The sequence below is a fragment of the Ovis canadensis genome, chromosome 14 (genome assembly GCF_042477335.2).
Source record: "Ovis canadensis isolate MfBH-ARS-UI-01 breed Bighorn chromosome 14, ARS-UI_OviCan_v2, whole genome shotgun sequence".
NCBI lineage: Eukaryota > Metazoa > Chordata > Mammalia > Artiodactyla > Bovidae > Ovis > Ovis canadensis.
Genome location: NC_091258.1, coordinates 42630725 through 42656715, shown reverse-complemented (window position 1 = coordinate 42656715; position 25991 = coordinate 42630725). Strand labels below are relative to the sequence as shown.

Sequence of the window (25991 nt, the reverse complement as noted above, 5' to 3'; positions counted from 1 at the left end):
CTCCTGTAACCTACTGAGATAAGCCTAGAATGATGCTGAAATCTGCTCCACACACCTGTTGCTATAATTTGACAATGAATGCTTAATAATAGGCTGAAGAAGGGGAACAAGGGATAAAACCTTGGATGACAAACGTGGAAGGAAAGTTTTGACTATGTAGCCAAACAAATATAAATTCCAACCTAAGTTCCATTAACAGTGAGTGTGAACATCAACAATTTCCTTGATCAATCTAATGTATTTATTTATTGGTTAAAAGGAAACTAATATTCAAAAGGGAACTAAGACTCAGCTGGCTGATACAGAGAATATATACGTACATACCATATTATAACGGTATTTTTTAAAAGACCCTGATGCTGGGAAAGATTGAGGGCAGGAGGAGAAGGGGACAACAGAGGATGAGATGGTTAGATGGCATCACCAACTCAATGGATATGGGTTTGGGTGGACTCCGGCAGCTGGTGATGGATAGGGAGGTCTGGCATGCTGAGGTTCATGGGGTCACAAAGAGTCGGACATGACTGAACGACTGCACTGAACTGAATGGTATTTTTATAATATAGATGAAATTAGTGTATTATTATCACATATCATACTATTATAATGTAATAGGATATAAATATAGTCTCTGTTTTTAGCAATCACGGTAATAATAGAAGCCTCATTACCTGTTGGTTTTTTTTAAATATTAATTTATTTGGCTGTGCCATATCATAGTTGCAGCATGTGGGTTCAACTTCCCTGACCAGGGATCAAACCCAGGCCCCCAGCATTGGGAGTACAGAGTCTTAGTCACTGGACTGTCAGGAAAGTCCTCATCATTACCTGTTCTTTAAAGTAGACTGCTGTGAACTTGATGTTTAAGAGACAGTGACTTTTTAGAACTGTCTCTGTCTTGAATTTATTTAACTGTCTTTTTTTTTTAAGCAAAACAAACAATTCTAAATGTGCTGTAAAGAAACTCTGTGTTTGTAAAAAATATCCTATTTGAGCACATATATATATTTATTTATTTCCCTAGCTTTTAAATAAGGCTTGTAATTAGATTGTGTTTTAGGCACAGTATCTAAATCTCGTTGCTGGTTAATATTTGTGTATCTCTGGATTTAAAAATACCTACACTGAGCCAGCATTTGATTTCCTGCTGAATTGTTTTTCACATTTCCAATATAATTATGTAGCAGTTACAAAGAAACAAAGGCTGCACTCCACAGAATACCATAGAAACCTACATTTGTTTATTTAAGAAAAGATATAAAAAGCATCTAAGACAGAATTGATGTGCTGGGTGACTCCTCAGGGAAACTGATAGCTAAAATAAATCTGAAAATATCTGGATATTTATCTGTAGTGATGGGTTAGGCATGGGTTTCAAAAGGCAGTTAGTTATGGCCTTTGGCATATAAAAAGGAGATCTTAGTGAAAGTGGGAAATACTGAATTAGAGACCTTTATCTTTGGTCTTTAAATGATTTTGTCCCTTGTAGTGTCCATTTTAAAGAGACTTAAGATCCAGTAAACTAATCACTAAACATACCAAATAACTGAATACCAAAACCTCAGTGAGGCGAACACATTTCTGCCCCTCTCTCCTAGACACTGTGAGCACAGGCTGTACGATACAGTTCCCCGCCGGGAGGCGGGGCTTCTACAGTAGGGCAATAACTACTGGCCTACAGACAGGTTGCCCAATAGAATGGCAGAACATGTCCTAACTACTATGTGAGGAAGACATCGGTTCTATATGATGCCTTCTCTAGTGCCCACCAGGAGTCAAGTGCAGCACTGCATTTGGAGAAGAGAAGAGGAAAAGCAAGAATGCTATGGCCAAAGAGAATAGCATGAATCCACTCGGGAAATGTGTGATTAAGGGGACTGGTTTGTTTTATGATTATAGGAGCCTCCTTTGTATGTGTCACTTATTTCCATGTGGACCTTTCTGTTGTGCTTTTTAGCCAACAGGAAAATAAAAATGAATGCCCAAGATATGTTGTCTGGCTGTGAGCTGGAGAAGCTCACTCGTCTTTGGACATCATAAGAATCATGATTTGGGAAAGTTGCCTGGATGCATACAAAGCAACTCTCCTATGATCTCCTGTGATTCAGTGTCTAGATCTAAATGCCTGGGTGTGGCAATCAAAGCAAACTAGAATTTGAGATGCTACCTAATTTCAGGCAGAATGGCAATCACCACTGTGTGCAAACATTTGTTTCATTTACTCATAACAACACTGGGGCTTCCCTGGTGACTCAGATGGTAAAGAATCGCATGCAATGTGGGAGACCTGGCTTTGATCCCTAGATAGGGAAGATCCCCTAGAGGAGGGCATGGCAATCCACTCTAGTATTCTTGCCTGGAGAACCCCCATGAACAGACAAACCTTGTCCACAGAATCACGAAGAGTCGGACACAACTGAATGACTAAACACAACAATACTGAGATGGACACATCCTGAGCACTGTTTCAGAAATGTACAAAGTGAGACCTAGGGAAGTCAAGGAATATATATAAGATCAAGATCTAATACCATAAGGTTCAAATCCACCGGGTTTAACATCAAAGCCTGAACTCTCTACCCTTGGGCACTACTAAGCATGACAGATAGGCAAACAGGACAAACATCGTTGAAAATATAATCTTTGTACAAATGTGCCATTAGATACCAGGCTTTGTACTAGATACTATACATTTGGGAAGAAAATAAATCAAGGAATTGAGTTGCTAATAGTCTACTTGGGATAAAAACCATAAAAATAAATAACAGTCATATAAGGTAGTGTGTTTATTTTATTCAGTATAGTTTTGCCAAGAAACTTGGCTCATCTACGTCATGAAGTTAGCACTTTGGTCCTTCTTCATTTCTTTCTTTCTTTTTTGGGCCATACAGTCTGGCATGAGGAATCTTAGTTCCCCAACTAGGGATCAAACACATGATTCCTGCATTGGGAGCGTGGAGTTTTAACCACTGGACTGCCAGGGACATCCTTGGTCCCTCTTCTTAATGTACACATACTAAAAGCATTGTGTCAACTACAGGAACATCTAATTTTAAGAGGCGAGATGATGGGTATGATGAATTCACTCAGGAAACACAGATTCAATTCTAGGACCTTTCTTAATGGTAACTCTGGACTTCAAGTTCTCTGTAGTATGTGGGTAAAATGAGACCATTACTAATGTCTCATCCATCCTGGGTTGATGGATCTTCAGTGGCTTCAGCATAACATGATAATGAAGAGCGCAGGTTTGGGGACAGAAAGTTATGGGGGGTTGTAAACTATTAAAACAACACCTATAAGTCATGTGCTAGGAAAAGTGCTTTTCTTTTCTAAGCCTCAATTTCAGCAACTGTAAGGTGTGAATGGTAACATCTGTCTATAGTGTATATGCTCTGTCTTTCCTACTCCCTAGTCTTAACAAAAGATCACAGAATGGTTGAAATATGCAGGAGAATATGGAGGGGAGGCAAAAACCTTTTATCCTTCTTTAAAATGGCATGTTCAAAGTATGGTGGAGAGTAAATTAAGGTCTTTGAGACATTTGCAGTGATTTCATGAGGTCACAATGTGTTTATAATAATACGCATGCTTCAGCCTTTTCTCTCCTGGTCTCATGTGTGAGAGTGGAGTTTTCCAAAGACAACATGATGTGTGTTAGTATTGTGGCTCAATGGCTAATGAAATATGTGCATGTGTGTGTTATTTTGTTGTAAAAATTAGTTGTAGGAACTTTCCTGGTGGTCCAGTGACCAAGACTCCACACTCCCAATGCAGTGGGCCTGGGTTTGATCCCTAGCCAGGGAACTAGATCCCACACGCTGCAACTGAAAGAACCTGCATGCTGCAACTAAGACCCAGCAAATAAATAAATAAAAGCTTTTAAAAAATTAGTCATAACTTCTGGTTGGTAAATATTGAGAGATATAGTTAGTAACATTTTTTTAATAAATAAAAGCTTTTTGATCTCTTCAATTATTTTTAAGTTTAAAAATAAGTGTAAAGAAGCCCTCAGACCAAATTGTTTAAGAACTATGGCCTTAGGAAGGCATTTATTTTCTCAATTACTTTGAGATACGGTAACAGCAAAAAGTATTCCTCTATCTTAGATATTATGTTGATAAAATAGTTAGTAGCAAAATGTAGGTTGGATATTGAAAGAAATAGCACGTATAACATGTTTCGTAGGATTCCTGATACAGTTTAAGGAGTAAGAACTCAGTAAACGTTGGTCATTGTTAAGAGAAGAAGGAAAATGAAGTTAGCCCCAGTGGAAATAGATCAGCATTATAAGTGACATTTCTAGGGTCTCATCAAAGAAGGTTGCCTTCTCAAAAGACAGCATTATGTCAGGAGAGATAGAGACTTGCCTTCTGCTAAATCCTGGGTATTGTTACTCGTTCAGAGAGGCCGATGAGCAGGAAGAGGAAATTAAGTGCATCACAGAGATGAAGGAGCAGGGGAGCCATCCAGGCACTTTCAGAGACTGACGCTTCAGTCCAAGGACCAAACCTAATGTGCCCTCAGGACCAGGCCTGCCTCCAGAACCAAGTGGATTAACAGAGCATGATGCCGTCATGACTTAAACTATACATCGAACTCGCACTGCTCTCACTCCATGTGTTTTAAGCCAATTTTTTTTTAGATTATTTTATTCAATTTTAGAAACACTGCCATAAAATGTGCTGACCGAGATGACCCTGATGATAATGATAACAATTGTAATGGCTAACAAACACAAGAAAAGATGCTCAACATCACTCATTATCAGAAAAATGCAAATCAAAACCACAGTGAGGTACCATCTCACACTGGTCAGAATGGCTGCTATCCAAAAGTCTACAAACAATAAATGCTAGAGAGGGTGTGGAGAAAAGAGAACCTTCTTATATTGTTGGTGGGAATGCAAACTAGTACAGCTACTATGTGGAGATTCCTTAAAAAACTGGAAATAGAACTGCCATATGACCCAACAAAGGAGAAAAGCCAAGATATACCCATTTGAATACAGAGTTCCAAAGAATAGCAAGTAGAGATAAGAAAGCCTTTCTCAGCAATCAATGCAAAGAAATCGAGGAAAACAATACAATGGGAAAGACTAGAGATCTCCTCAAGAAAATTAGAGATACCAAGGGAATATTTCATGCAAAGATGGGCTCAATAAAGGCACAAATGGTATGGACCTGACAGAAGCAGAAGATATTAAGAAGAGGTGGCAAGAATACACAGAAGAACTGTACAAAAAAGATCTTCATGACCCAGATAATCACAATGATGTGATCACTCACCTAGAGCCAGACATCCTGGAATGTGAAGTCAAGTGGGCCTTACGAGACGCATCACTACAAACAAAGCTAGTGGAGGTGATGGAATTCCAGTTGAGCTATTTCAAATCCTGAAAGATGATGCTGTGAAAGTGTTGCACTCAATATGTCAGCCAATTTTGAAAACTCAGCAGTGGCCACAGGACTGGAAAAGGTCAGGCTTCATTCCGGTCCCAAAGAAAGGCAATGCCAAAGAATGCTCACATTCCCCAAATTGCACTCATCTCACATGCTAGTAAAGTAATGCTCAAAATTCTCCAAGCCAGGCTTCAGCAATATGTGAACCACGAACTTCCAGATGTTCAAGCTGGTTTTAGAAAAGGCAGAGGAACCAGAGATCAAATTGCCAACATCTGTTGGATCATCGAAAAAGCAAGAGAGTTCCAGAAAAACATCTATTTCTGTTTTATTAACTATGCCAAAGCCTTTGACTGGGTGGATCACGATAAACTGGAAAATTCTGAAGGAGATGGGAATATCAGACCACCTGACCTGCCTCTTGAGAAGTCTATATGCAGGTCAGGAAGCAACAGTTAGAACTGGATGTGGAACAACAGACTGGTTCCAAACAGAAAAAGGAGTTCATCAGGGCTGTATATTGTCACCCTGCTTATTTAACTTCTATGCAGAGTACATCATGAGAAATGCTGGGCTGGAAGAAGCACAAGCTGGAATCAGGATTGCCGGGAGAAATATCAATGACCTTAGATATGCAGATGATACTACCTTTATGGCAGAAAGTGAAGAAGAACTAAAGAGCCTCTTGATGAAAGTGAAAGCAGAGAGTGAAAAAGTTGGATTGAATCTCAACATTCAGAAAACTAACATCATGACATCTGGTCCCATTACTTCATGGGAAATAGATGGGGAAACAGTGGAAACAGTGAGAGACTTTATTTTGCGGGGTGGGGGGGGCTCCAAAATCAGTGCTGATGGTGATTGCAGCCATGAAATTAAAAGATGCTTACTCCTTGAAAGGAAAGTTATGACCAACCTAGACAGCATATTAAAAGCAAAGACATTACTTTGCCAACAAAGGTCCGTCTAGTCAAGGCTATGGTTTTTCCAGTAGTCATGTATGGATGTGAGAGTTGGACTATAAGGAAAGCTGAGCACCAAAGAATTGATGCTTTTGAACTGTGGTATTGGAGAAGACTCTTGAGAGTCCCTTGGACTGCAAGGAGATCCAACCAGTCCATTCTGAAGGAGATCAGTCCTGGGTGTTCATCAGAAGGTCTGATGTTGAAGCTGAAACTCCACTACTTGGCCACCTGATGCAAAGAGCTGACTCATTTGAAAAGACCCTGATGCTGGGAAATATTGAGGGCTAGAGGAGAAGAGAAAACAGAGGATGAGATGGTTGGATGGCATCACCGACTCAACGGACATGAATTTTGTTAGGCTCCGGGAATTGGTGTTGGACAGGGAGGCCTGGCGTGCTGCAGCTCATGGGGTTGCAAAGAGTCGAACACGACTGAGTGACTGAACTGAACTGAACTGATGACCCAGCAATCCCACTTCTGGGCATACACACCGAGGAAACCAGAATTGAAAAGGATACATGTACCCCAATGTTCATCACAGCACTCTTTATAATATCCAGGACATGGAAGTAAGCTAGATGTCCATCGGCAGATGAATGGATAAGAAAGCAGTGGTACCTATACACAATGGAGTATTACTCAGCCATTAAAAAGAATACGTTTGAATCAGTTCAAATGAGGTGGATGAAACTGGGGCCTATTATACAGAGTGAAGTAAGCCAGAAAGAAAAACACCAATACAGTATACTAGCGCATATATGTGGAATTTAGAAAGATGGTAACAATAACCCTATATGTGAGACAGCAAAAAAGACACAAATATATAGAACAGTCTTTTGCACTTTGTGGGAGATGGTGAGGGTGGAGTGATTTGAGAGAATAGCATTGAAACATGTTTATTATTATATTTGAAATTGATCGCCAGTCCAGGTTGAATACATGAGACAAGGTGCTCAGGGCTGGTGCACTGGGATGACCCAGAGGGATGGGATGAGGAGGGAGGTGGAAGGGGGGTTCAGGATGGGGAACACATGTATACCCATGGCTGACTCATGTCTGTATGGCAAAACCCGTTACAATACTGTAAAGTAATTTGCCTCCAATTAACATAAATAAATAAGAAAAAAAACTAAGTTAAAAAAAATCCCAACAGTTGTAACAACAACAATTGTTCCATCATTTCTTGAGCTTACTTTCCTCAAAGTTTGACACAGCATTTTGAATGGAGTCACGCATGTACTTTATAAAACTTCCCTATGTGGTTGAGAATATTATCTTCATTGTACAAATGCGAAAATCATACAGCTATTGCATGTCTCTAAGCTTTAAGGACTTCACAAGTGGTACTTGATGGAGCCAAGCTATAAACTTATTGCCCTAACCATTGTACCACACTATAGGGTCTTTGGTAAACATTTAATTTTTCACTGTAATGTAATGTATTCACATTCTTGTTAAGTAGGTGTCTTCCATGGATTGGCTAATGCTTGTCTGTGCTGAAGCACTGTTCTCTTAAGGAATGTGCCGAAAGAATGAAGTTCCATTCCTACTAGGCTGAGAACAAAACCCTAAATCTCAGTAAACCCAGCAAGATGAATTCTATTTTGGAAAATTTAGTCATAAACCCGAAGCCCTTGACAGATAAAGATGATTTTGGCCTCCAGATTTTGTCTCCTTTCTGCTAGTAATAGGAATTGTTACCTTTCTATTTTTATACTATGTATTTTGTAAACTGAGTATTTTTTGCAGCATTGAAGACTTAAAACAACTACATGAAAATAAGCCAGAGTGGGGTGTATCATCCTGCATTTCAGATGATGTAGCCCAAAGTTAGAAAGCTTGAGCTGTTGTTTTCTAAAGATCATTCTGCTAGACAGTGCGAAGTCCTTCCATAACCCTAAGACTTTCCACGAATTTGTAATTAGCATGTGCTTTACTCATATTCATTTTGCAAGAACAGATATACACCGGATCGATTCTGGTAATACAATCTATGACGATGGTAACGGTAATAGTACCTCTTGGTTACTCTGTGTATTACCATCAATTGAATTTTTTTTAATTGGAGTATAATTGGTTTACAATGTTGTCTTAGTTTCTGCTGTACAACAACATGAGTCATCTATATGTATACATATGTCCCTTCCCTCCCACTCCCCCCACATAACACTCTTCTAGGTCATCACAGGGCACCAAGGTGAGTCTATGTGCCATCAGTTTTATGGAGTAGCTATTTTACCTAGGAACTGTATGAACAGAGTCAAACCTCCTTACAAATCAGGCAGCAGTCATCTTGGTAAACACCCTTCAAGGGAGCAAGATGCCTGCTGTGTTGCTCCTTATGGAGGAGCACGCATCTCTCATCCGTCTGCAGATCATCTTCTCCAAAGCACATAAATGTATCCCTAGAGCTGTGTATGCTTGGGGCTCGAAAGTCTGATCTTGTATTTAATGTGCTAGGATAATGTTGGCCTGATGCTCCTTTTCATACCGTAAGTAACTTGCACAGAGAAAAGACGATTAACTTTCTTTAGTACAATGAATATTGAGATAACAAAATGTTAAATAAATAGGTTACATTATCTCTATTTTATAAGATTATATATCTATAGAGGTAATTTTCCTCTAGGTCACTGAACAAGCACTTTCTGGAAATCAAATGTCGCCCACATCTGTCTTGCTACATCAATAGACTATATCCAAGTTAACAGCACATGTACTACTTGCAAATATCTAGATTGATTTTTGCGTATATTCTGGATGTAGAATCTCTCTCCTCTCTCTCTCTGTCTAACTTCTTTCTCTCCTCCCGTGGAATCAGCCTTGGGTTTCTCAAAGGAAGGCATCTAATTTAAAAAGTTTGTATCCATCTATTGCTGAAGTACTGGGTGCAGCTCGATGTGAATTTCAGACCTTGTTATATATTTAAAAACAATAAACGTACTTCCTTTCTTATCATAGTTGAAGCCTATAAGGCAGAAAACAGTAGAACTTTCCTGCATTAATGTGAGAGCATTTTTAAACAATTGCATATCAGCAATAACAACTGATGCCCAAACATCTGGCAGCAGAAATGAAAATTAAATCAACTGACATTTACACGTACACTGCCGAGCAACAGACTGGGGGGAAAGCCTGGATGACTATCTCAACTAATTTTGATAAATTCCAGGAGAAATAAACCCTAATGGTCCATTTATTAAGTCTTCCGTATCATGGGTCTAAAGACAGTAATCTTATCTGATGTTTGGGTACCAACTGAAGTGTCAGATTGTATCATTTGAAGTTTATACCTTTCTTGGTTCCCTAATTCTTGGACAGCTTCATCCCTTTTTCCTGAAAAATTTGCTTTATTTCTCATCTATTTGAGATTTAGGCATTCGATTTAAGCACTTGATTTAAATGATAACCTCTTTAAAAAATCACATTATTCCTGCATTCTTATATCTGCATTACTCACCAAGGTGGGGAGGGACATAGTTCTACTGGAAATTTTATTTGAAGAATCCAATGATGATTTTCTCTTAATTTGTCTGGCTTATAGCTCTTTACACGTATTTCATTAATCTTTGCAACATTTCTGTGAGGTATGTAAAGGGCAAGTATTATTAGACCCATTTTTCAAGTGTAGAAAAAAGATAAAATGAGATAGAAAATCATTTTCCTAGGACAGCAATAAGAGCCTTGACCAAACCACCTCATATTTGTAGTTGCAGTGTTGCTTTGAAAACTTAATAGATTTACCTGGAAATTATTTCTTAAACTTGTAAGATGAGTTATTAGTGTGTATGTATATATATCTATATCTATATTTATATTCTGAGGGTAAGAGGAAAGGGAATTGTTTTTACCCATTAAAGTCAGCATTGGAGGGACTTTCCTGGTGGTCCAGTTTTTAGGAAGCCTCCATGAAATGCAAGGGATGCAGATTCGATCCTTGGTTGAGGAACTAAGATCCCACATGCTTCAGGGCAACTGAGCCTGTTTGACACAAATTGAGTCTGTGAACCATATGAAAGATCCCGTGGGATGCAATAAGATCCGACGCAGCCTAATTAATGGATAAATAAATACTTTAAAGAAACAAGCATTGGAGTCGAGGTCTATCCTGAGGGCTTTTTCTGTAGACCTATATCATCAGAAACACCTCACAAAGTAAAGTGTTTGTTTCCTCTACTCACAGAACTACGTGTTAAATCTGTGAGAAAGAACTACAAGACAGAGCTGCTAAATAAACTATGAAAAACCTAACAATGCCTTTATCTTAGGCATTGGCATATCCCAACAGTCTGTACTATTCTAGGCTTTGATAGTTTAGGAGTGAATACCATTTGGACTTAACGCATGTTAGAGGGTGTCTAAAGTTCAGAACCAGGCAGATCCATCTCCACTGACCCTAAATATGGCCCTAAAGTACATGGCTTGAGGAAATTGTATCCCCAAGACTATAGGTTGGGGGGGGGGGGGTCGAAGTGTGTCCATAATGCATTGGAAATCAAAGAAGTCTGACTAAAGGAACTGTGGATAACTTGACTTGATAACAGTAGGTTAAGCAAAAGTTCTTTTTTAGAAAGGCTATCTGGAAGACATGACTCAAACATTGCAGTAAACAAGGTGAATGACAGTGGAACGAATCAAGACGTGAAATTCCTTAAAAATTCATTGACTTTAAATAATTTTCCCTATGTTACACCTAATTTTTTAAAACGCTTTATGCATTTTATAAAAAATAAAGCCTTGGAGAACTGAGAACTAATGTAGATTAGTCAGTCTCTTGGTCTGTGTCGTGCTACCCATTACCTTCACCCTAAATGTGTCAGTTTGGAGAAGGCAATGGCACCCCACTCCAGTACTCTTGCCTGGAAAATCCCAGGGATGGAGGAGCCTAGGTGGGCTGCCATCTATGGGGACACACAGAGTTGGACACGACTGAAGCAACTTAGCAGCAGCAGCCGCAAATGTGTCAGTTTGCTCTATTTTTCCTCTCAAAATCTCATGACACATGAAGACAGAGAATCTTTGGTATACTTTGTTCAGTGCTGAGACAAAATGGAAAGTACAGCAACATTAATCTGACAGTTTATGGACATGTATAATGGTTATTATGCTGCGTCACTAATTGGATGTGAATGGTTAGCGATTCATGTAGATGGTAGTAATTAGTCTTACTTTTCCAAAGATAAACTGAGCACATTTGGAGCCATCTGTGGGGAAATACAGGGAAAATGTAGAAGTTGGGTAGCACTCTTTGGTCTGAATCTAAAATCCATCCTTTTTTCAATGGACAGCTTATGATCTCGTTTCAGGGCTCCTTCCCACTTCTGTCATCAAGGAATGAGTTCTGGGCAGAGAGCTTTTTGTTTGAATTCTGGGGGCACATGTGGGTTGTGTTTATGGGAAAGTCCCCCCATGCCCTAATGTTTCTGAGCTTCAGTTTCCTTCTTTGTGAACCGTGAATGATAATATTCACTTTGTGGGACTGTAGAGAAGGCACCTAGTTAGCAGCTAGCCTCATGCCTGGCACATTGAAATTGACAGCTACTTATGTTAGAGGTATTCATTCATTTGAGTATTACAGTGTATTGTTCAACCTAAATTATTTATCTTTGAATTTCCAGGGGCTAGCCAAAGCTAGAATATGATGCTCAAAGATACTACTTACCATTATTAATGAGAGTCTACTTTGCTCCATTAGCTATTTGTTTTATTGTTACAGATATAACTTTATTTATCATTTCACTTCTGAGGATTGTACAAAATATACAGAATCCTAATCTATTCTTTAACAGCTTTGAAGCATTTTCTAGCTATGCCTCCCTACTTATTTAGCAAAAAGGATTAAAAAACAACTACCCCTCCCTCTGAAATCCCTAAACCATCTACTAATGTGGAATTTTACTATTTTATGGAAGTTAAGTCCGGGACATAAAAATGGTAAATGATTTTCTATGCTGTCAGTTGTCTATTCAGATAACATTTGGTTCTTTCAGCAACTTCCACAGAATGGAAGTTTAGAAGATAAATAGGCAGAAAATCCAGTCAGGGACAATCAGAGATTTCCCTTTCAACTCTAGCTCCTCGCAGTATTATTTTACAGCTAATGTGTACTCTATCAACTAGGAGTCTCTGCCTTGTGATGCGCGTCAAAGGATTGATGCGGGGATGGCAGGAGGGGTACAGGGGGCGGCTGTGGGGAGGAGGAGAACAAGGGCATGCAGACTCGGCAGTCCTGAAGCCAGAACATCCTGGATGGTGTGTCCAAGGTTCCCGTTATGAGCTTAGCGTCTGGAGAGTAATATGGTCAAAACTGCCTGAGGGAATAATAGTATCTATTCTGACCCTGGTATGAGTGTCTGCAGTTCAGACACTCCCTGTTGTAAATAGCTGGAAACCAGACCTGGCCCACAGGAGCTGGACTAACAGATGAAGAAAGACTGGAAGTCAGCATCGTGCTTATGAACATATGGTCTGGAGGGATCCAGACCAGAAAGATCTTCCTGTTTCCCTTTAAGTACTGTGTAAATTCAAATCTTAGGTGCGCTGCTTATAGGATGTGTGATCCGGGGCAACGTGTGTAATATCCCTGACTCAGCAGGAAGTGGGTGTTCAAATGTCCTCACTCTCACTAGAAATTGTATTTTCATGGGATGTACATACTTGTTCAACAAAAGGACTAAGGCACCACTTCTTTAGCTTTTGTATGCCTTTGAGTTAACTGGAGATCCTGTAAAAACGCAGATTTGGAGTCTCTTAAGTCTACAGCACAGATTCTGCATTTCTAATATGCTGGCAGATGATCTTGATGGTTAGTGGAGTAAATGTAAATAGCAAGGTTCTAGTTAGTATCTGCTTAATAGTTATCACAAAACAAAATTCTAGTTCAGTGTTTCTCAGAGTTCAGCATGTATCACATCCAACTGGAGGGCTTACTGAAGCACAGATTACTTGGCCTCACTCTCAGGGTTTCTGCATTGTGGGGTCTGAATTAGTACCTGGGAATGTGTTTCCAAGCGATGATCATACTGCAGTGTGGACCGTAAATTGAAAAGCATCAACCTGGACTAGTTCCTCCCTTATCGGAAAACTTCTGTTAACAGTTTGGAAAACCATATTTGGTTTTACAGCTTTAGGTAGATGATGATCATCAGGAAGTTGTTATTTATTTATTTAATATATTAATGTATCATATTTATTATAATTATATATTTTCATGCAATTGTAAAAAATGTATATGTGGAAAGTTCCTGTGCACCCTTGGTACAGCCTCTTCTAATGGTAACATGTTGTAAACCTGTAGTAAATCACAATCAGGATACCGACATCTATACAATCTATCCAAACGAAATCAGATAGCCCCAGTTTTACTTGTTGTCTGTGTGTGAGTGAGTGAGAGAGGTTAGCTCTATGCAGTTCTAGCACACATGTCATTTCTTGCATAATCATCACAGCTAACATGAGCTAATGCATCTCACTCACCATAAGAATCTCTCTTGTATCCTTTTATTCTTTTACTCAAAACTAGAACATTTTTCAAAAACATTTTGCAAGATTCTAACAAATCAGTTTATCATCCACTTCATTATAAAACAGAGCTGCACTCTCAAACCCCTTCATGATGACCCCTTCTTGACCCTGGGAATCTAGAAAATCTGCTGTGGTTGATACTCTTAAGATTTTTATTAATAACAGAGAGGATCCGGGAGACTGTCCTGTCCTTAAAATCTTCACAGAGATTTTTCTCTCTGAAAGTTCCCATGAGGAACTTAAGATCATTCTGAGATATTACTAACAAAGGGTTCTGTTGTCCCAATCTGTATTTGATCTGTGGGCTGATGTGTTTCTTAATTTGAGTATTGTTTTTATCTGGAGAAGCTGCAAATGAAAAAGTTTTATTTTCACACCTGACCAGTCTTGATGGAAAATTTACCTCTTCAGCTAATTTCTCTTCATTCACATTTTATTTAGTCAACAAGAAGAAGTGATGTGGCATCTTAAAAATTCTGCCTCTGCCTGGAAGCTCTTAATTGGATCATCAAATTCAGTAGATGTGAATATGTTTCTTTTTCTTCTGCAGGTGACATGGTCAAAAGTTTAGCCACTACATAGAAGGGTCTCCTTTCTTCCAACTTCCCATAATACTTTCCCTATTTTCATTACTCTAAGACTTTGTCAGCAGCCTCCTCACATCCTTTAGTCTCTCGACACTCCCTGGGGCCCTTCAGGCTTTCACCAAGTCTCCGCAATTTATCTAGTTGCTGTCTGCAACCTGGTCGTAAAACCAATGCCACAGGTTTTAAGTTTTCATTACAGTAGCACCTTATATCCAAACACTAAAATATGTTCTAATTATCTACTATTACAAAACAAACTACTCCCGAATTTAATGGCATAAAGAAAGCAACAATGAATATTTTACTCACAAACCTGAAATGTGAGCAGTCCTTGTCAGAGTCAGCTTGTCTCTGCAGAATGTAATCCCAGCTAGATAGCTTGAACGTGGCTGACCATCCAATTCTAAGACAGTTTACTCATATGGAGGCCACACTGGTTGGTAACTGGCTAACAGGCAGCTTGGGTTCTTTACTGACTAGTGGCTGTGTTTCCCAACAAAGATGGAAAGTGGAAGCTGCTAGCTCTGTAAACTTAAGTCTAGAAATTTCTGCAGTGTAACTTTTTAAATATATACTATTGATTAGTAATAGAACACAGAACATAAATCTCCACCTTGCAATGAGATGCATGTCAACAATTTTGGGGCTCGGTTTTAAAATTACCATACTGACTTGGTTAATTACCACACAAACTAATACTTTTGGTTCCTACAAAAGTAGTATGCTACAAAAGGCAGTTAAAATAGTCTGAAACTACTTAAAGTCTTAAATAATACTATTAAGAGCATTAAAATATTTAATATTAAATACTTCCTAAATAAGCATCTGAATGCAGAGTTCCAAAAAAGAGCAAGAAGAGATAAGAAAGCCTTCCTCAGCGATCAATGCAAAGAAATAGAGGAAAACAACAGAATGGGAAAGACTAGAGATCTCTTCAAGAAAATTAGAGATACCAAGGGAACATTTCATGCAAAGATGGGCTCCATAAAGGACAGAAATGGTATGGACCTAACAGAAGCAGAAGATACTAAAAAGAGGTGTCAAGAATACACAGAAGAACTGTACAAAAAGATCTCCATGACCCAGATAATCATGATGATGTGATCACTAATCTAGAGCCAGACATCTTGGAATGTGAAGTCAAGTGGGCCTTAGAAAGCATCACTATGAACAAAGCTAGTGGAGGTGATGGAATTCCAGTGGAGCTGTTTCAAATCCTGAAAGATGATGCTGTGAAAGTGCTGCATTCAATATGCCAGCAAATTTGGAAAACTCAGCAGTGGCCACAGGACTGGAAAAGGTCAGTCTTCATTCCAATCCCAAAGAAAGAAAATGCCAAAGAATGCTCAAACTACCGCACAATTGCACTCATCTCACATGCTAGTAAAGTAATGCTCAAAATTCTCCAAGCCAGGCTTCAGCAATACGTGAACCGTGAACTCCCTGATGTTCAAGCTGGTTTTAGAAAAGGCAGAGGAACCAGAGATCAAATTTCCAACATCTGCTGGATCATGGAAAAAGCAAGAGAGTTCCAGTAAAAACATCTATTTGTGCTTTATTGACTATGCCAAAGCCTTTGACTGTGTGGATCACAATAAACTGTGGAAAATTCTGAAAGAGATGGGAATACCAGACCACCTAACCTGCCTCTTGAGAAATCTGTATGCAGGTCAGGAAGCAACAGTTAGAACAGGATGTGGAACAACAGACTGGTTCCAAATAGGAAAAGGAGTACGTCAAGGCTGTATATTGTCACCCTGCTTATTTAACTTCTATGCAGAGTACATCATGAGAAACGCTGGACTGGAAGAAACACAAGCTGGAATCAAGATTGCTGGGAGAAATATCAATAACTTCAGCTATGCAGATGACACCACCCTTATGGCAGAAAATGAAGAGGAGCTAAAAAGCCTCTTGATGAAAGTGAAAGAGGAGAGCAAAAAAGTTGGCTTAAAGCTCAACATTCAGAAAATGAAGATCATGGCATCCAGTCCCATCACTTCATGTGAAATAGATGGGGAAACAGTGCAAACAGTGTCAGACTTTATTTTTGGGGGGCTCCCAAATCACTGCAGATGGTGACTGCAGCCATGGAATTAAAAGACACTTACTCCTTGGAAGGAAAGTTATGACCAACCTAGACAGCATATTCAAAAGCAGAGATATTACTTTGCCGACTAAAGTCCGTCTAGTCAAGGCTATGGTTTTTCCTGTGGTCATGTATGGATGTGAGAGTTGGACTGTGAAGAAAGCTGAGTGCCGAAGAAGTGATGCTTTTGAACTGTGGTGTTGGAGAAGACTCTTGAGAGTCCCTTGGACTGCAAGGAGATCCAACCAGTCCATTCTGAAGGAGATCAGCCCTGGGATTTCTTTGGAAGGAATGATGCTAAAGCTGAAACTCCAGTACTTTGGCCACCTCATGCGAAGTGTTGACTCATTGGAAAAGACTCTGATGCTGGGAGGGATTGGGGGCAGGAGGAGAAGGGGGTGACCAAGGATGAGATGGCTGGATGGAGTCTGAGTGAACTCCGGGAGATGGTGATGGACAGGGAGGCCTGGCGTTCTGTGATTCATGGGGTCGCAAAGAGTCGGACACGACTGAACGACTGAACTGTACTCTTAGAGTTGTTTAAGCCCTAAAACTTTAGAGGTTATTGAAAGCTGAGAATGTCCATGTAGTTTCCCTGCTACTTCATAAAACCTGTTAGGTATGTTGGTTGTGGTGCTTCATCTTTGGATTAAATGAAGTCCTTGTTTTAAGACACATCTTTGTAATCTAGCCAGCTCTGTGTCCTTGGGATTGTTTCTTGTATCCACAAAGCCTTTAAAAAGTTTTCTTTAAGCAAATAATATTAATAATATGTCTCTTCCAAGGAAACTATTCTTCCCTTGTGGCTCAGCTGGTAACCTGCAATGCAGGAGACCTGGGTTCGATCCCTGGGTTAGGAAGATCCCCTGGAGAAGGGAATGGCTACCCACTCCAGTATTCTGGCCTGGAGAATTCCATGAACTGTATAGTCCATGGGGTCACAAAGAGTCAGACACGACTGAGCGACTTTCACTTTCACTTTTCCAAGAAAACTATAAGGATTTTATATTTGAACAGTACTCAGTTTGAGACTCTACACTGAAATCCGGAAATGTTAGGAGTTCTGAGTTTATCTCTTATAAGTAGTATCAAGGCCTTTTTTAAAATAAAACAGTTTAAATGAGGAGTTACTTCTTTAGAATACTGCTATTATATATATATATATATATGTATGGCTGAGTCCCTTTACTGTTCATCTGAAACTATCACCACGTTTTTAACTGGCTATACCCAATAAATAATATTTTTTAATTAAATAAAATTTTAAAAAAAAAGCTTCCGGGGGACTTCCCTGGCCTTCCAGTGGTTAAGACTCTGCCTTCCAATGCAGGGGGTACAGTTTAGTCCTGATCAGGAACCAAGATCCCACATGATTCAATGTGTGGTCAAAAATTCAATAAATAAAATTTTGAAAGCTAAAATGAAAAAGAAAAAGAAATGCCAATTATCAATAACAATGGGTGGCTATAATATTTTGGACCTCCCTGATGGTACAAACCCAGTGTATTAAAAAGCAGAGACATCACTTCACCAACAAAGGTCCATCTAGTCAAACCTATGGTTTTTCCAGTAGTAATGGATATGAGGGTTGGACCACAAAGAAGGTTGAGCATCGAAGAATGGATGCTTTTGAACTGTGGTGTTGGAGAAGACTCTTGAGAGTCCCTTGGACTGCAAGGAGATCAAACCCTTAAATCCTAAAGGAAATCAACCCTGAACATTAATTGAAAGGACTGGTGCTGAAGCTGAAGCTCCAATACTTTGGCCACCTGATGCAGATAGCTAACTCATTAGAAAAGACCCTGATGCTGGAAATATTGAGGGTGAGAAGAGAAGGGTGCTGAGCCACTGCCCTACTGAGCCAGTGCTCTAAAGCTCATGCTCTGCAACAAGAGAAGCCACTGCAATGGCCTGCACACCACAACTGCAGAGAAGCCCCTGTTCACCACAGCTAGAGAAAGCCCACATCCAGAAACAAAGACCCAGCTCAAATAAATAAATAATCTAAGTAAAGTAATGTATGGCTATGGTTTTAAACTTGAGAAAACTGTTTCAGGATAAAATGATACAAAAACTATATTACCCCAAAACTACATGATTGTCTTATAACTACACTCTTTTGTCAAAACCCTTATTACTCATCACTTCTTCCCTCACAATGTGCATGTGATCCTACCTCTGGACCTTTTCTCATTATATTTTTTCTTTCCTTGAACACCCTGTCATTTCCCTACATTTCCAGTTACTACTTTTCTTTCAAGGTTCGGATCAAATGTTACCTTCTTTTGGAAAGTATACATTTTCCTGCAACTACATGGGAGTTCAGAGAAGGCCGTGATGATCTAAGTTATAATTATAGTTATTTGTGCATGTGCCTTCTATTCCCTCCAGACTAATGTCCTCAAGGGCAGAGACTACACTTTACACTTTTCTATAAACCTGGTAGCTTACAGCATACTTTGTATATACAGATACTTTGTATAAGTATCGCATCCTGATTGGCAAATCTTCATTCAATGAGCAAATAATCTTAATGGCTACTTTTTGGATACAATTACAGGGTTTTTAAGCACATGCTTATAATATGTTAAATACTTTAGAAAGGTAAAAATAATCTAACCTCCCAAAATATGGAGGGAAAAAAGGGAACAAAATTCTCACAAATATTTTGAGGTGGGACTATATCAGAAGAAAGATTTTGTAAGGAAATATCCTCTAAGAATACAGCAATTGGTTGTGCATTTTAAAGTTAATAACCCAAGCCTGATCCAGCAATCCCACTGCTGGGCATACACACCGAGGAAACCAGAATTGAAAGAGACGCGTGTACCCCAATGTTCATCGCAGCACTGTTTATAATAGCCAGGACATGGAAGCAACCTAGATGTCCATCAGCAGACGAATGGATTAGAAAGTTGTGGTCCATATACACAATGGAGTATTACTCAGCCATTAAAAAGAATACATTTGAATCAGTTCTAATGAGGTGGATGAAACTGGAGCCTATTATACAAAGTGAAGTAAGCCAGAAAGAAAAACACCAATACAGTATACTAACCCATATATATGGAATTTAGAAAGAAGGCAATGATGACCCTGTATGCGAGACAGCAAAGGAGACACAGATGTATAGAACAGTCTTTTTGGTTCTGTGGGAGAGGGCGAGGGTGGGATGATTTGGGAGAATGGCATTGAAACATGTATATTTTCATTTGTAAAACGAATCACTAGCCCAGGTTCAATGCATGATACAGGATGCTTGGGGCTGGTGCACTGGGATGACCCAGAGGGATGGGATGGGGAGGGAGGTGAGAGGAGGGTTCAGGATGGGGAACACATGTACACCTGTGGCAGATTCATGTTAATGTATGGCATAATGACTACAATATTGTAAAGTAATTAGCCTCCAATTAAAATAAATTTATATTTTAAAAAACCCTAAAGGAAGTTTGTCTTTAAGTTGTCTCAGTCTCAGATATCAAGAAAATGATTTTGCTTAATTCTTTTTTCAGTCTGTCAAGTTGATTGCTATTATGTGCAAGTCAATCACTAGCCCTAAGAAAATAATTTTGCTTGCTAACTGTCTTGAAATCTGTGATTGGATACTTCTAGACAGTCACCCTGCTGTCCCTTTAGAATCTTTGCAACAGCCGTTTCCTCTGCCTAGAGTCTGCATCCTCCTGCTGTGGTCATGAGTAACTCCATCTTTGCGTCTTTGCTCAAATAAGCCTGACCCTTACCACCACCAGTGCCACATCTTCCACAGTCTGCTTTGTTTTTATTAGCATTTAGTCCTTTCTTACATGCCATATAATTTAGTTACTATCGTGTATACTGTTCATGAATTCTTCTCCATGGATAGAATGTAAATTGATACCACCGCAACAGCTACAGAGTATTTGATAATCATTAAGTCTTCAATAAATATTTACTGAATGAATGATTGATTGAATAAATGAATGAAAGGACAACATGTAGACAAGTACTAGACTGTTAACGTTTATCTTGGCTTAAAGAGCATTGGCTAATACCTAATTCCGCTGGATAATTAACTGGTAGTATAACAACATGCTTAATTTCCATAGACATCTTCAAATATTTGAACTGGAAAGTTCACCACAACTCAGTGCAATACAATTACCTTTTTGTTTTTATAAAGTGTAGTGTGAAGCATGGAGAGAGGAAATATGTTTCCTGCTGTATGCAAACAATTAAACAATGTTATTAAGGGTCCTAGGCTGACCCTACATTCTAGTCTAGAGTTCTTATCACCACACTCTTAATGCAACTGCCCTCTAAACCAACTTTTTACTCTTCTTATTCACTATGTTAATTCATTGTGCCCATTTGGACCCTGTAGTGTATTGAGATGGTTAAAACATGATTGGACATTCTTTTACCTTAGAGATACAAGTATCATGTTTCCTTTAAGCCAATGTTTCTTTTTTTTTAATCCCTCACACTGATTTTTTGTTTGTTTATTTTTAATGGAGAGAAGGTGTAGTGTATTCATGGCAAATTATTTCACCCCAGATACACTTCTAGAGGAAAATCCTCTCTGCTAGTATATGGCTTTGTAACTCTATTTCTGTAGTGTCTATATCTATCAAGCTAATATTTAAGGCAAATATTGTATAACTGTAAGAGATTTGGATGTGCTTTGGAATGAGGCATTCATTAATTCCAAACCCTGTATCATATCAGTGTCTTTTAATTGTTTGACTCAAGGATGTGAGATAGTTTATACCTTTGTTTTGTCACCTGTATAATGGATACTAAAACTAACTGCATAGTAAACACTAAACTGAACACATATCATTATTAGCTTCCTTTTTTTCACATCCCTACTTTTGCCTTCATTTTCTATATTACTCTGAGACTATATTCATTGTTATTCATATGATGAAATGATTTGTTTTAATTGCCTTAATACATTAGGCAATTACTTCTTTTTAGTCTTGAGCAAATTCCAACACTATCCTGAGACAAAATCATAATGAAGGTTTATGTGCAAGAAGTTAAAAGTTATAGAATCTTTTTATTCTCACATAGTTATGAAAAATCACCTGGATAGGCAATACTTGAAATAATAAAATTCTGAATTGCTCTTGTGCACTCAATTAGAAGTAAATATGGATCTTTGGATGAGAAACTACAGAGTGGAACTCATTAGCAGAGTTTTTGTTTGTTTGTTTTTTTCAGTAGAAAATTCTGGGAGCAATATCACCAGTCAAATAGTAAGACATTAGAGGGGGGAAATTCTCAAATTCTGTATAAACAAATCAGAGTCAACTTGCATACAGGAAAGACAGCAATTTGTAGTGGTGTGAATGCATGACCTGTAATTTCAATGGAGCAACCAGATGAGCTGGAAAATTATTAGAAAAATTCCTAATATAGTTTCATTGAGTCAACTCTGGAGATAACTTTTACTAAATAAATTCAAAATAAATAGCTAACATAAATAAGTTAACATGAGTTGGAATAAAAATGCAATGTTTGCTTTGATTTAAAGATTAGAGCAGATATTAAACCTACCCCCTATCCACCATCTGATACTCTGCTTGCCTTTCCCACAGCCTCGTTCTATGATCATATGCTTGCAGTGGTCAGAAATTCACTACCTTGGGGGACTGATGGGTTTTTCTCTTGAGCAGCTGTGTTGGAAAACACTTTAATCTTAGAGTGAGCCAAAATGTGCCTCAAGGTATAAACAAGTCTTAGTTGCTTCCCCTTTAGCCTAGACTATGAAGTGTCGTAAAAAAATTATTTATATGACATGGTTTCAGTTCCCTGGAAAAATGGCTGAGAAGAAAAATGCACTGTAGAATTAGGCATGGAGGTGACAAGACCTCAGAGGAATTTGAGTCAGTAAGGCGGTAATTAGAAAGTTAGGAGCAAATTACAACACAGGCCAAAAACATGGCCTGACCTAAAATTTTGCAATTTGCTTAGTATTTTCGACTGAGCAACTTTCTTTTGGCCTTCCCTGGTAGCTCAGCTAGTAAAGAATCCGTCTGCAATGCAGAAGACCTGGGTTCAATCCCTGGGTTGGGAAGATCCTTTGGAGAAGGGAATGGCTACCCACTCCAGTATTCTGGCCTGGAGAATCCTATGGACTGTTTAGTCCACGGGGTCGCAAAGAGACACAACTGAGTAGTTTTCACTTTCATATATAATTTCATTCAGTCCTCTCAGTAACCCTCAGATAGGTATTATCTTGACTTTAGGTTGACTTCTTATGTACCAGTTATCGTTCTATATGTTGAATACAACAGTGAACCAAAAAGTACTATCCAGGTGGAATTAAGACTCTATTAATGATAACCAGAGTTTGCCAAATGAGAATACCCACTTACTAATTGGCTTAACCCTGATGCTGGGAAAAATTGAAGGCAGGAGGAGAAGGGGATGACAGAGGCTGAAATGGTTGGATGTCATCACCAACTCAATGGACATGAGTCTGAGCAAACTCTGGGAAATGGTGATGGACAAGGAAGCCTGGCATGCTGCAGTCCATGGGGCGGCAGAGTCAGACACAACTTAGTGACTGAACAGCAACAACAGCAAAGTGGCCTTAAAGTCTAAATTTCTACTGCCCGATGCTCGGACGTGTTTTTTGTTTTTGTTTTGTTGTTCCTAGAACCAAATCTTCACTAGAATACATAAAAATGAAACAAATATTAATGTTCTCTTCTGAACCCTCATAAAATTCATGGTATAGACAGAGTAAGATTTTTACATGAAGGAGGGATTTTCTTACTATGATTCTTATCATACTGAATGTGATCAAAGTTGTGAAATCCAGGACTTTCGTGGTGTCCAGTGGTGAAGAATCCACCTGCCAATGCAGGGGACACCAGTTCGATCCCTGGTCAAGGAAGAGCCACATGCTGTACCCAAGCCCGTGTGCCATAACTACTGAAGCCCGCACGTTCCAGAACCCATGCTCTGCAATAAGAGAAGCCACCACAGTGAGATGGCTACAAACTGCAACTAGACAGTAGCCCCCATTCGCCACAGCTAGAAAAAGTCTTTAAACAGTAATGACCCAGCACAGCCAGAACTAAATAAATAACTCTGAAATCCTTTTTTGATTATTTTTTCCTCATAAGAGTTTCTGGGCTCCAATTAGAGCATTGTTGGTGGCACCAATGGTAAAGAACTCGCCTGCCAATGCAGGAGGCATAAGAGACATGGGTTCAATCCCTGGGTCAGGAAGATCCCCTGGAGGAGGGCATGGCAAGCCATTCCAGCTTTCTTGTGGAGAATCCCCATGGACAGAGGAGCCTGACAGTCTACAGTCCATGAGGTTGCAAAGAGTCGGACCTGACTGAAGCAACTTATCACACACATATGCACAGGCTCCAGTCAAACACATCGAGTCAAATTTTACCAAATGTTCTGAAATCCATGAGAATTTGAGAAAAACTGCCTAAGTTTTTATTTTAGATGTTTCAAATGAAGTGAATTTAGTACCTTTGTTTAGTATTTTGTCAGTTATGGCTTGAATAGCCAGAATTCAATAAAATCATTTGTTTCCTCCATAAAAGAAAATTAAAAAGAAAATCACATTCCCCCAGGACCCGCCGCCCCTTGCCAATAGGCGGTACCTTCTTCAGAGCATCAGTTGGCAGAAGTACTGAAGGACGTACTTGACCTTGGACCTTTGGAAGCCGTTAACTCTGTGATCATCTCTAGTGGCCAGCAGGCCTCTGCTGAGAGTAGATATAGTTTTCCAGGAATCAACAAGAAAAAGGAGTCAGTCTTCTTTCATTTCCATATTGAGGATGAATGCTCAGGGTCAAATTATTAGATTTTTAATTAAAGAAAGGAGGGAATCGATTGTTCAGATAAGAAAATAGACAAAGGAGGTTAACACATCTATAAACTTGATATTGCAGTGCTGTATATATACGTACCAAGTGAAAAGTTGAGTACCAACATCTGTATCTTTTATTTTACCTGGTTTTATTTTGGTTCATACACTTCATCTACACCTGAGAGTCTCCACCCCTACCCTCATTTACATGTGAATATAATAACACATGTTTTTGTTTGTGTGTCTTTTCTATTTGGTATCTCCGGTCCTAAAAGAGTATCTGGCACCCAGTAAGTATAAGGTCAATATTTGTTGGTTGAATCTAGAAAAAAATGGTACTGATGGACTTATTTGAAGGGCAGGAACAGAGACGCAGATGTAGAGAATAAGCCTGCAGACACAGCGGGGGAAGGAGAGGGCAGGATGCCGCACTGACATGTATACACTACAGGTGTGAAATAGAACACTAGTGGGAAGCTACTGTAGAGCGCAGGAGCTCAGCATGGGGCTCTGTGATAATCTGGGGGGGATGGGCGTGGGGCAGGAGAGAGGCTCGAGAGGGAGGGGGCATATGTATAGATGCAGCTGATTCACTTTGTTGTACAGCAGAAACCAACATGACATTGTTAAGCAATTATCCTTCAATTAAAGGTTTTTTTTTTTTTAAATGAGAAAAGCACAGAAGTTTAAAATTACAATTATTAACTTGTTAAATGTTTATGAGAGGAGATAATCATATTACTTTAGCTGTAGAGTTGTATAGAGATAAAAACATGGTGCCTGAAAGTAAGCATTCAATAAATAGCAAACAGTTTCTTAAGATGATGATGGCGCTCTGATATACCTGGTATAGATTATTCTGGAGTAGGCTTTGGGTTTCCAAATAGGAATTAACTATCAGTTTGATTGTACTGCTGCTGCTGCTGCCGCTAAGTCGCTTCAGTCGTGTCCGACTCTGTGCGACCCCATAGACGGCAGGCCACCAGGCTCCCCTATCCCTTGGACTCTCCAGGCAAGAACACTAGAGTGGGTTGCCATTTCCTTCTCCAATGCATGAAAGTGAAAAGTGAAAGTGAAGTCGCTCAGTCATGTCTGACTCTTCGAGACCCCATGGATTGCAGCCTACCAGGCTCCTCCATCCATGGGATTTTCCAGGCAAGAGTACTGGAGTGGGGTGCCATTGCCTTCTCCTTGATTGTACTGAGTAAGACTTATATAGCGAATACTCAAAGCTTGGACCCCAAGCATACAGTTTTCCATGTCATCTAACGGAGCTCAGGAAGAAGTCAACTAAAGTGGTTCATTCTCCACTGATGGTTCCAGTATCTTGATGGAAAAAACAGACCTCAAAATGATTAATGTTATAGAGGAATGTGCCCACATATGGGCGTAAGTTACTTTTTACATCAATGAGTTTAATCAAAGACCCACCACAATAGTGCTAGGCCATGTCAGGAACAGACTATCACAAGCAAGTAGATTCTTTACAACAGCAAGAGTGCCGTTGCCAACAAGAGAACTTAGCATTTCACTGGCAATGGCTTTCTCTTGCATCCTATTTTTCCCTGGTGTTTTAAGGAAAAAATCACTTTTCATTTTTGA

General features: G+C 39.2%; 1 protein-coding gene and 1 non-coding gene across 2 annotated transcripts in view; both read left to right on the top strand.

The window, feature by feature from the left end:
* Positions 1-25991, top strand: part of CDH8 (cadherin 8) — a 397524-nt gene that overhangs the window by 282820 nt on the left and 88713 nt on the right. The gene's annotated exons all lie outside the window — the stretch shown is intronic.
* Positions 10463-10591, top strand: LOC138419843 (small nucleolar RNA SNORA18). Its single transcript, XR_011249100.1, has one exon. It is a non-coding gene; the product is annotated as a small nucleolar RNA SNORA18 (small nucleolar RNA).